General features: G+C 41.0%; 1 pseudogene; it reads right to left on the minus strand.

Moving 5' to 3' along the window:
• Positions 1 to 3,286: 3,286 nt before the first annotated feature.
• On the minus strand, positions 3,287 to 3,704 carry LOC125401199 (large ribosomal subunit protein eL42-like; annotated as a pseudogene).
• Between the last annotated feature and the right edge of the window lie 6,835 nt (positions 3,705 to 10,539).

The following is a 10,539-nucleotide window of genomic DNA, read 5'->3' on the forward strand; positions in this document are numbered from 1 at the left end:
ACTTTGCGCTTGCAAAGGAATCCAGTTTAAAACAAACAATCTTCTGGTAACACAGGGTGTAAATCAACAGACAGGCTAAGTCTGAGCCTCCCTTTCCACTCAAGGAAAAATGCAGGTAGAGGTCGCTTCTCACAGGTAATTTTCATTTGTCCTTTGCTTGTCTTTCCCAGCTGGCAAATGTTAAATATAATAGGGGATCTGCCAGGGCTCTTTCTGTCCTAACCTCCCCACTTATCCCCTCTCTCTTCATTAAAAATAATTTTTCATACTGTTTATTCTGATCATTGTTTTCCCTCTTTGGTCTCCTCTCAGATTCTCCCCACCTCTCCACACTTTTGTTCTCTCTTTAGAAAACAAACGGGTCAATAAAAAAAATAACTAGAATTAAACAAAGCAAGCAGGCAAACAGAAAAGAAAAAGAGAAGGAAAGAAAAGCACGAGATGCACATACACATGCAAACGCACATATGCATGCATGCACACACACAGGCACACACACAGGCACACACACACACAAACCAAAACAACACGAAGTCAGAAGTCATAATAGATTAAGAAAAACACAAGTAACATAAAAATGCGGCACAAACAAAACCGTTATGAGACAAAATATCTTTAAAAATAGCAGTGAGTTCATTTTGTGTTGGTCATCTACTACTGGGCATGGGGCCTCCCCTAAATTTAGCTTGTACCCCCAGCGAGACTCCTTTGATGAAAACTAATTTCTCCTTTCCAGCACTTGTAAATTCAAAATAGCCTCTGGGTTGTGGATGGGTGTTCATGTCCAGTACCACTGTCAGTGTTGGAACTCCATCTGGCTTGTATCTGTGTAGGCATTCTGCCATAGTCTCTGCGAGTTCTTTAATGTGCACCAGCCCTGTTGTGTGTAGAAGGCCTCACTCCCCCCTCCATTAAAGTCTCCCTTCCCAGTTTTCCCCTCTTTTCATATTATATATTCCATTCCCCCACCTTAGAAGTTACTTTTCTCTCAACTAGTTACTTACTCTATACCTAACCTCTGGGGTTTCATGGACTGTAACATGCTTACTGAAAGTTAACAACCTAACATTTACTTATAAAAGAAATACATATTATATTTATTTTGCGATCTGGGTTACCTCACTCAGGATTATTTTCTCTAGCTCCATCCATTTACCTATGAATTTCATGATTTACTTTTTTTTAAATGCTAAGACTCCATCGTGTAAATTTACCCCATTCTTGAATATTTATCATCTATTTATGGACATTTAATCTGTTTCCAATTTCGGGTCATTATGAATAAAACAGCAATGAACATGAATGAGAAAGTGTCTCTTTAGTAAGATGTAGAGTGATCTGGGTATATGCCTAAGATTGGTACACCTGGATCTTGCGGTAGATCTATTTCCAACTTCCTGAGGAACTACCACACTAATTTCTCCAGTGGCTGCAAAAAATTTCACTCCCACCAGCAATGGATGAGTGTTCCCATTTTCCCACATCTTTGCCATTATAAGCTGTCGTTTGTTTTATTGATCATTACCATTTTGACTGATGTAAGATAAAATCTCAAAGGAGTTTTGATTTGCTTTTCTCTGATGACTAACGATGATGAACATTTGTGTTTTTTCAGCATTTTGTGATTCCTCTTTTGAGAATTCCCTGTTTAGGTCTGTACTCAGTTTCTAAATTGGACTATTTGTTCTCTTAGTATCCAGATTTTTTGAGTTCTTTATAGGTTTTAGATATTTGACCTATAGCAGATGTGTAATTGGTGAAATTCTTTTCCTGTTCTGTAGCCTACCAATTTGTCCAAATAGCAATGTCAATTTCCAGGCAGAAGTTTTAGCTTCATAAATTCCCACTTACGAATTGTTCTTAGTTTCTGTGCTATCAGAAAGTCTTTCCTGTTGCAATGAATTCAAGGCCATTCTATTTTTTTCTTCTACAAGACTAAGGTATCAGGCTCTATGTTGAGGTCCTTGGTCAATTTGGACTGAATTTTGTGATAAGTGACAAACATGGGTCTATTTTCATTCTTCTACATACAGCCATCCAGTTTGACTGGCACCATTTGCTATAAAGCACTGCCTTTTTTCCAGTGTGCATTTCTGATTTCTCTGGCAAAAATTGGGTGACCAAAGGTATGCAAACTTATGTCTGGCTATTTAATTTGATTCCATTGATAAATTTGTCTATTTTTATGTGAATACTATACTTTATAGTATTGTTACTACAGTTCTGTAGAGAAAGTTTGGGCCAGGGATAGTGATACCTCCAGCGGTTCTTTTATTATTTGGGATTCTTTAAGCTATTTTTTTTTTGTATTTTCATATGAAACCAAAAAATTTCCTTGCAATTTCTGTGAACAATTGTGTTGGAATTTTGGTGGGGACTGAATTGAATCTGCAGATTGCTTTTGGTAGGATGACCATTTTCACTATAGTAAATCTATGAATCTAAAGATTAGGAGATCTCTCCATCTTTTCATACCTTCTTCAGTTTTATTGATGCCTTGAACTTTTTATTATATAGCTTCCCTTCTTGGTTACTTGCTTTTCTTCTTAGGGTTCTTTTTTTTTCCCTGAGGCTATTGTGAAAGGTATTGTTTTTTAAAATTTCTAAGTCTGTCATTTGTATATTAAAAGGTTATTGATTTTTACATGTTAATTTACATACTCATACTTTGCTGAAAATGTTTGTCAACTGTGGAAATGTCCTGGTGGAAATTTCTTGGATCATTTATATATAAAATCATATCATCTGCAAATGAAGATACTTTGACTTCTTCCTTCCCTATTTGTATACCCTTGACCTTCTTTGTTTTTCTTTCTGCTCTAGATAAGACTTCAAGTACTGTGTTGAATCGGTGGGGACAGAGTGGACAACTGTGTCCACTGGAAAACAGGAAGTGTTTTCTTCCTGATTATAGTGGAAATGCTTTGAGTTTCTCTCTATTTACGTTGATATTAGTTGGAGGCTTGCTGTAATTCTCCTATAATATGTTGAGGCATTTCTATTGTATCCCTCGTCGTGAACTGGTGTTGGATTTTTTTTTCAAGGCTTTTTCTACATCTAATAAAACGATCCTGCAATTTTTGTTTTTCAGCCTGTCTGTTTGTGGATTATGGTTACCCATTTATATATACTGAACCAGCTCTGAATGTGTGGGATGAAGTGTATTTGATCATGGTGGATGATCTTTTTGATGTGCTCTTGGGTTCAGTTTGTAAGTATTTTATTGAGAATTTTTCACTATGTTCATTACAGAAATTGGTCTATAATTCTCTTTTTTTGTTAGGTCTTTTTTTTATCAATAACAATAACTTTATTTTCTAACAGGTAATTTTCCTATGGCTTCGGCATTTTCCTCTCAGAAAACACAAATTTTAGAACTGGATCACTTGGCCCTTTCTCTTCTTTTCTCCTCCCAGTTCAAAATGCTTGCACCTCTTAATGGCCAGCATCCTCTTGGACCTGCAGTTGGGCCCCACACACTCAAGCCTGAGCACGATCTTTGTGGTTTTGGCCTCCTTCCGGAAAATTGGCTTTGTCTGCCCACCTTAATCACCCTGCTTCCGATCGTAGCACCGCTTCCCTGAGATGTACAGGGACTCCTTGCCCTTCTTATACTGGGTCACTTTGTGAGGCTGATGCTTGCCACATTTCTTACAGAAAATCCTTCGGGTTTCGGGTACGCTGACCATTTTTGCAGTAAAGCGTCTACCCGATGGAAATGAGAGACCCGGCATCTGAAACCACCGTCTACACCGCGCGAGCTGGACGGGAAAGGGCTTGTTAGGTCTTTATGTATTAATGTAACTGTGGCCTTGTAAAATAAATTAGGCAAAGTTCCTTCTGTTTTTACTTTGTGGAATATTTGAGTATTGGTGTTAGCTTAACTCTTCACTGAAAGTCTGACAGAATTCTGTACTAAACTCAACTGGCCCTGGTCTTTTTTTTTTTTCTTTTGGTTGGGGATTTTGAATAACTGCTTCTATTTCACTAGGGAGTTATAAATCTGCTTAAATTGTTTATCTGATCTTGACTTATCTTTGGTATGTGGCTTTTATCAAGGAAATTATTTTTTTTTATTTAAAATTTTCAAATTTGTTGGAGTAGATGTTTTTAAAGTATGCCCTTATTAGTCTCTGGCTTTCCTTGGTGTCTGCTGTTATGCCACCTTTTTGTCTCCAATGTTATTAATTTGGATCTTATTTCTTTGCCTGTTAGTTAATTTGGATAAGAGTTTGTAGAAGGTATTGATTTTCTCAAAGAACAAACTCTTTGTTTCACTGTTTCTTTCTGTTTACTTTTTTTGTTTTTCTTTTATTGATTTTAGCCATGAGTTTATTTCTGGCCATCTATTCTTTTTGGTTGTGAGTTCTTTTTGTTCTAGAACTTTGAAGTGTGGGGTTAAATTACCGTATGAGATTGTTACAATTTCTTTATGCAGGGACTTAGTGCTACAAATTTGCCTCTTAGAACTGCCTTCCTTGTGTCCCATAAGTTTGGGTGTCATGTATTTTCATTTTATTCAATTTTTACTTCTTTCTTAATTTCTTTCTGTTTTGGCTCAATTTTCATTCAGTAGTGAGTTGTTCAGTGTCCATGAGTTTGTGAGCTTTTTGTTGTTGTTGATACTCAGTTTTAATCTGGTGCTCAGGTAGAATACAGAGAATTTTATCTATTAAGACTTGCTTTGTGTTTTATGATGTGGTCTGTTTTGGAGATCATGCTGAGAAAAAGATGCAACCTGATCCCATTCATCTCCCTGTCCCTTCATATCCACTCTCTGCCCTTGCAACCTCCCTCTACCATAAAATAAAATTTAGAAGAGAAAGAACAACAACAAGAAACCAACATTAAAAATTCTTGGCAAGGAAGCTATAGTGTGCCACAGTGAGTCACACAGTGTACCCTTCCGTCCCTTTAGTCCGTATGTCTTTACTTGTAAGTGCTCAAAGTATTGGTCTGGTTCAAGACTTGTGGCTTCTGCCAGAAGTAACCTTTGTTACATAGCCTTCACTGGGACTACTCTTGCATGGCCTGACGCTTCCTTGTGTCATGGAGATTCTGTAGCTTTGGGTCTAAGGATCAGGTTTCTTCACATGCTCCAGCAGTTCATAGTTGAAGTGGATGTTGGGATGTTGGGGTAGGTCTGGGCCTAAATGGTTGCTGGGTTTGTCAACCTGCCAGCTTTCCCAACCCCATTCAACCAGGATGAGCTTTTCAGTACTGCCCAGTTAGCTCACTAAATGCAGCGGGCATGAAGATCTGGGCCAGTTTTCCTGCTCCCATACCCTCAGGACCAGCTCATCTGCACCTACAGCACCAGGGCCAGCTCTACTATGTTGCCTAGGTGAGGTGCAGGGCCTGCTCTCCCACAGGCTGTAGCTGATAAGGGGCAAGGTCAGCCCTCTGGCTGTAGTGCTCCCTCCCGCCCCAGGTGGCAAAGAGCATGTGTGGAGGGTGGAGAGTATTTTTCCCTCGCTCATGCCACCACATGGCAGACCGAGGTGGTGATCAGCTCTCCTGCTCTCATACCCTCAGAGCTGACTCACCTGCTCCTCCACCAACAGGGTCAGCTCTACTGTGCTGCCCAGGTGAGGTGCAGGACCCATTCTCCTGAGTGCTTCCAATTGACTGTATTTGTATCTCAGTGTCTAGGCATCTGGGGTTGAGGTGACTGAGGCAATTGAAGGTGTTGCCTTGTCTTTGTTGGGTGCGTGTTCTTTTTCTTGGTTTATATTGTTCTCTCTGGGTCTTAGGAAAGTATGATAGCCATGGGTTCTCTGGCAGTGAGTGTTTGTGCAGGTCAATAAGTGGTCGAGAAGGATAAAGGCGGGCTAAGAGAAAAGACTGGGATAAGCTTTAAGAAAGAACTATAGGGATCTTGTTCAAATTTAGGACTGTGGTCCACAGGGTATTGAAGATGTGATGGGAAGAGGAAATCCTCCAAGTAGGTTACAGTAAGGTAAAGGATTATTGGAGAGACAGGTATGACAGGGTTAGAGGGACCCTGCTCCTGACCCCATTGAAGAAAATTGATGTGGGAGGAAGGGGACCACTAAGCAGGCTGTTACTGGGCTGAGGGTGAGAATGGGGAAATGTAATAGAGGAGGAACAATAGTGTGCTTTGTGCCCCCTGATTTAGTCTCTACCAGGTATGGCCAGTGGGAGTCCTGTGTAAAAAGCTGATGCAAAGGAATGGGATGGATGGGCAGATGTTGAGAGGGTTCACAGGAAGGAGGAAAGCTGGGTCCACTCTAAGGTTTGGTGAAGTTCCATAGGGGTGGAGTTAGAACAAAAAGACAGACCCCTGCTAGCCGTCTGCTTCAGGGCTGGGAATAGAACTGGAGCATTTGTAATAGGGAAAAAGAATGAGAGTAGGAATCAACTACCTGAGTCCCAGCCTGCTGTGGCCACTAGGGTTCTCAGATCAAGAGCATTGCTCAGCATCTGTGGCTGACACAAGGGGATTGGAGGAAGGAGGATGGCTGGATCTTCTGTGAGGTTTGATGGAGTCCACAGAGTCTGGAGGTAGTTGGGAAGACAAGCAGTCTGCTACGGAGCTTGGGATGAGACTCCTAGTCACTGATTTCAAGGCCACCTGTAGCTGTTTAAGAGGCATCGGAAGAGAATCTTTACATTCCTTTCAAGAGTACATGATTTCCTCACTCACACTTGCCTTCTCTGTTAGCGGCTGCTCCCCACCATTCATCCTTCGGTGGGAGTGCATCTCTGTCACGTTCACCGCCAGCTGGCAAGTTAGTCTTAAGATCAAAGCTGATGGGGATATGGATAGCATAAACGGAAACAGTCAGAGGCAAAACCAGCTCTCAGGGTGCCTGCTCAGATTTCTGCTCTGGGCATGCTGGAGGCTGGCCACAGCAAAGCTCCAAGTTGCTTCTCCAGGAGTTTTGCTACTGACTCTCCACACTACTGCTTTAAAGCACCAGTGTATGCTGTAAAGACATTTTTTTCCCAACAAAAGCATCATTCCTTGACATAGGAGAGAAGCTTAGGCAACTCACTAGGCTCAGAAAGTAGAGTGTTACAGGACTTAAGAGCTTCCTCCCCAATGTCACAGAAGCAGCATCGAATCCTGGGGAAGGGGATCCTTGAGCCCACATGTTGGCAGTTGTGTGGGCAGCTCCAGGGATGAAGCTGTGAGGAATCAACCATGCTAGGATGAGATTTTCACCACCTGAGAGTCACCCCTGTCCCTGGACGTAACCCCTCAGTCATGCTCTCAGTGCCTCATCTGTCATGAGCATACATTCATTCTTTCTCCAGGAAAAGTCAATAGAGTCTGAAACTCCTCAAACATGCTTTCTGTCTGTCTCTGTCACTGAAACACTCTTGCTGCTGCTGTTGTTTCTCTTACCTTTCTTCGTGACCTTATATCTTTTTATGGAGCTTTAGTCAAGAAAGTAAATCATGCACTACTACACTAATATCAAATTCAAGTTCCAAACTCAATTAAAACCTGACAGAATTCTGTAACTCATTAAAGATTTTCAATTCTGTATGCAGAAGTGAGATGGCATATGATTTTGTACAGTATTGTATATATTATAAGTAACAGAAACTGACATTATCATAAGGAAGAAGAGAACTCACTGTCCAGATCATGGCACAGAGTCCAGGATGAACTCAACAACTAAGACTTGAAGCAGGAGTATCAGGAAGCACCGAGGGCTTCCAGGAAGGGTTCCAGGCCTTTCTGCCAAAGTGCTTCCAGCAACACAACCTAGAACCAGCAATTTCCTGTTCAGGCAGTGATGGTGGTGCCTCAGCTTCCAGGCCAGCAGCAGACAATAAGCCAAGATCAAACATAGTGACCTAGGACATCAACCTCCCAGAACTTAGACTCATACCCAAGAAAACTGGGATGGAAATGCCACCATCCTGAATTGTGAAAGTAAGTTATATTTCTGACATGGTTGAGACTCTGAGATGAGACTTACTCTTTTGTACAGAGAATGCACACTTGTTAAAATGGTGTGCTTTGCCACTCGGTGAGACTAAGTGTGTGGAATAGGGCTCATCCATTTCTTGAATATTTGAGAGCTGCACCATTACTAACTGTACTCTCACCCTAATGAAGCACTGGGAAAATGGACAGATTAGCAATGCATGCTGTATTTTGTGCTTTATGGAATCACATCACTTACTTTTCTTATTGAATGAATAAAGACCACTTTAAAAACTTAAAAGTGACGCCTTTCCGTTGTAGCAGGTTCTAATCAACCACAGATGCTCTGAAGTATCCATGATTTCTCACTGAAACAAAAGTTTCTGTTAAGAATTTTGGGATCCTGAACCCCCATCAACGAGGCTTCATTCTGCAGATGTTGATTAACACAAAGACACACAGATGGCTAAGGTACAGAGCGTAAGAGACTGAAAAAATGCTTAGCCCTCAAAGGAAAAGCTATGGAGCATCCTCTCGGCTCAAGTCTCAGGGATCACTGCAGAAGGGAAGGGGCAGACAGATGGTGAGAGGCAGAGGTGGTGGATGATGGCAAGGAATGGTGTTTTTCAAATAAAACAGGGCTTCTGCAGTAAAAACTCCTGCCGTTACAACATGCAGGTATGAACTCTCATTGGTTATGAGAGCATGCAGAAGACCTGCAGAGACTCCAACAAGACACAGACTCAGCATGGAGAAGGGGGGCACGCAAAGTCCCATACACGGATGAGGAACCATTAGCAATGCATCGCTGGTGAGAGAGGGGTGATCAGTTCTCTTTACAGATAAGGTAAGATGTGTGATGCTCCCGAAAGACCATCCAGGCATCAGACAAAGGCCACACTTCCGAGAACACATCTGCAACACAAATTGGACTTGATTTTTTTCTTACTTTTTTGAATATATTTATTTTTGACAATTTCATTTTGTATGCAATGTATCATGACCATATTCACCCTCAACTTCTCGTTGCCAGTCCCCCCCGCTCCTCCCAATAGGTCCACCACCTGCTTTCTTTCTGCTGGGTTCCTCTACATCAAACCAGAGTTTTTATATAAGTAGTCAACTGTACAGAATTTAAAGGAAAAAATATACACACTGAATTCTATTTTAGAAATGGTATATTTATACAAGTTCTTTTAGTCTTAGTTCTCAAAAACAAACAAACAAAAAAATGAGTCCATCACTGAAGGCAGAACTGAATTTAAAATTTGCAAGAAGTTATAATTTGGCAAGCCTGGCTCATAATCTAAACAATGAATTCCCAGTTGTCCTGAAATGAAGTTTGTCTTTACAGTGCCTTTTAATAAACATCATGAACGCTAGTTTTTGTAGCATAAAATAGTCTTCGAAAGTTAAAAAAAAAGAATTAAAAAGTGAGTGTAAAAATGAGCTTGTTTTGCATGAACAAGTTCAATCTCTGAATACTTAGTGCTATGATTGAGTCCGCACAGCTTTCGTCATGAGTGAGAACTTCCAGTTGGCAAGTGACTCAGTGTGAGTGGAACAGAGTTCCCTAATCTTGAGTCCCAATTACCTGCCTTGTTCCAGGAAGCAGTGCACTCCTCTGAGAGGCTTCTGCTTCTGTGGCATTCCACTTCTCTGACTGGAAACCAGCTCTCCCACAGCAGAGTCCCTGTCAAGGCTGCAGGCACTCTATCTCCTTTATCAATAGCAGCTCCACGAAGCACCAGGTGCATTTTTCAAATTCCAGTCCCTGTGCCTGGGTTTCCTGTATTTCCACCCATCCATTACCAGTTCCAACTTTTCTGTAACAGAATCTGGGATGGTGGTTTGATAAGTTCCCAGGCAAAAACACACAAAAAAAATATGAATAGTTTATTCCCTATATGGCCTGCAAAGACAGGTTTAGGTTAACTCAAATTCCATGTTTTAACACAGTGACAGTTTAATGAAGATTTTATAGTAACAGAACAAAAAAATCATGCATCGAATAACTTTTCAAATATATTGGTCAAAATGTTAAAAACATTTCCCAGCTTAAGGCAAAGTAGGGGAAACTGTTGCTGGGCTCTTAAAGGCATTCGTGGGCTTTGGGTTGGTGGAAACTAGAGTGTTGTTAAGCTAAGGTTTTGCAAAGATTTCATCTTTAGTCACAAGAGGTTAGGTCAGACACAGAGGTGGGCAAGGAATGAATTCTTAAGGGACTAAAGATAGGCCCAGGTAAGTTGTAATTAGGTTCTGGACCCACAACATTCAAGCCTTTCCACTGTCATTGAAGTTCTAGTCAGATAATCTGATGTGGGATTCCCCTCTGTATGTTGTGAATATGAATGGTTAATAAATAAAGAAAACTGACTTGGCCTGATGGGTTAGAACAGAACTAGGCAGGGAAAACTAAACTAAATGCTGGGAGAAAGAAGGGCAGAGTCAAAGAGAAGCCATGGTACTGCCGGAGACACACATGCTGGAACTTTGCTGGTAGGCCGTGACCTCATGGTGATACACAGATTAATGGAGATGGGTTAAATTAATGTGTAAGAACTAGCTGATAAGAAGCTAGAGCTAATGGGCCAAGCAGTGATTTAAATAACATAGTTTCTGTGTGATTACTTTGG

Source organism: Myodes glareolus, chromosome 8 (assembly GCF_982192425.1).
Source record: "Myodes glareolus chromosome 8, mMyoGla1.1, whole genome shotgun sequence".
Taxonomy (NCBI): domain Eukaryota; kingdom Metazoa; phylum Chordata; class Mammalia; order Rodentia; family Cricetidae; genus Myodes; species Myodes glareolus.